Genomic DNA, 1,892 nt, shown 5'->3' with positions numbered 1-1,892 from the left:
TGGGTTCCCGGCTCCTTCCTTTGGGGTTATTCCAAATTTCTGGGCTCCCGGCTCCTTCCTTTGGGGTTATTCCCGATTTTTGAGCTCCCGGCTCCTTCCTTTGGGGTTATTCCTGATTTTTGGGTTCCCAGCTCCTTCCTTCAGGATTATTCCAAATTTTGGGCTCCCGGCTCCTTCCTTTGGGGTTATTCCAGATTTTTGGGCTCCTGGCTCCTTCCTTTGGGGTTATTCCGAATTTCTGGGCTCCCATCTCCTTCCTTTGGGATTATTCCCAATTTCTGGGCTCCTGGCTCCTTCCTTTGGGGTTATTCCTGATTTCTGGGTTCCCGTCTCCATCCTTTGGGATTATTCCCAATTTCTGGGTTCCCAGCTCCTTCCTTTGGGGTTATTCCCGATTTTGGGGCGGATTCTGACAATTTGAACAACTCCCGGTGCTGCACACAAGGTGTAGGATGATTTGGGGTGTTTAGGGGGCTTTGGGGTGTAAAATGGTCGATTTTGGGGTGGCAGTTAGGGGATTTGGGGCAGTTCCTATAGGAAGATGCACAGTAGGGAAATGTTTGGGGTAAGGTCTGGGTCACATACAGACAATAAAGGGGTTTGGGCTGGGTTTGGGGCCGGCTTTGGGGTGTTGCCCAGTTCCCCTATAGAAGGGTGGTGGGTAGAGTCTCACAGTGAATTTCCCCTCTGTAGGATTAATTACTCCTCTGTAAGGTGAATTTCCCCTCTATAGGGTGAATTTTTTATCTATAGGGTGAATCTCCCCTCTATAGGATGAATTTTTCATCTATAGGGTGCATTTCCCCTCTATAGGGTGAATTTCCCCCCAGAGCTTCTCTCTCATCTATAGGGTGCAGCTTTATCCTCATCATTATTTGCTGTTTATTACGATCTTTTATCCTTTACTCTTCATTATTAATTATCATTATTGGGTTTTAATTATTGCTTATTTCTATTTATTGTTCATTATTCTTATTATTCATTATTATTTAGGGACCTCATTCAACCCAACCCAAATTTGGGCATTCCCAAAATGCCAAATTCCCCCCCAAAAAAATCCCTCAGAACTCCCAGTTTGGATTTTTCACGTTTATTCCAGCTGGGACTGTGGAGGGGTAAGAGCCACCACCTCCCTTCCCATGGCTTTCCCACCCTCGGGAGCACCAGTAAAAACCCCCATTCCCAAAAAATTCCATATAAAAACCCTGCTAGTTCCTAAAAAAAATCCTTCAAAAACACAAATCCAGGGAGTTTTTTGTTAGAAAAAGGGGAAAAATTAGGATGGGGTGAGGGCGGGGCTTGGAAGGCTGGAGGGGAATAAATCAGTTGGGTCTTCTGGGGCTAAAACAAGGGAATATTCCCCATTTTTCCATTAAAAACTGCAACAGGAAAATGAGTAAACCATCCATGAGGTCCCAGATTGTATCAAAAATAGACAAATTTGGTCAGCTGGTGGGAAAAGTGCAGCTTTTTCCTGGAGAAAAGGGAATGAGGAGACAAAAATCGCTGTGGGATTGGAGCACAGGGACGGGGCTGGATCCCCCTCACCCCTGAGCGGAGCTGCTGTGGATTTGGGGATCAGGGATGGGGATGGGGATGGATCCTCCCATCCTGGAGCTGTGACGGGGTCTGCTATGGATTTGGGGATCAGGGATGGATCCTCCCATGCCGGAGCTGTGCCGGTCCCTGCGGATGTCCCGGAATTCCTGGAATTCCCTAAGTTCCAGTGGGATGTCGCTGCAGCTCCTGCTCCTTGAGCAGCGTGATCTGCAGGAGGGAGGGAGGGAGGGGAGACTGTGGGGCCAGGCCGTGTCCCCTGGGGCTGTGTCCCCCGGGCCGTGTCCCCGTGTCCCTGCGGGCTGTGTCCCCCGGGCCGTGTCCCCCAGGCTGTC

The 1,892-nt window shown here is 49.3% G+C and overlaps 1 protein-coding gene across 1 annotated transcript in view; it reads left to right on the top strand.

Annotated features, from left to right (window-relative positions):
• MFAP2 (microfibril associated protein 2) overlaps window positions 1–1,892 on the top strand; it is a 15,201-nt gene that overhangs the window by 12,379 nt on the left and 930 nt on the right. The window lies entirely within an intron of this gene.

The sequence above is a fragment of the Geospiza fortis genome, unplaced genomic scaffold, assembly GCF_000277835.1.
Source record: "Geospiza fortis unplaced genomic scaffold, GeoFor_1.0 scaffold4, whole genome shotgun sequence".
Classification (NCBI taxonomy): domain Eukaryota; kingdom Metazoa; phylum Chordata; class Aves; order Passeriformes; family Thraupidae; genus Geospiza; species Geospiza fortis.
This window is presented reverse-complemented; position numbering and strand designations above follow the sequence as displayed.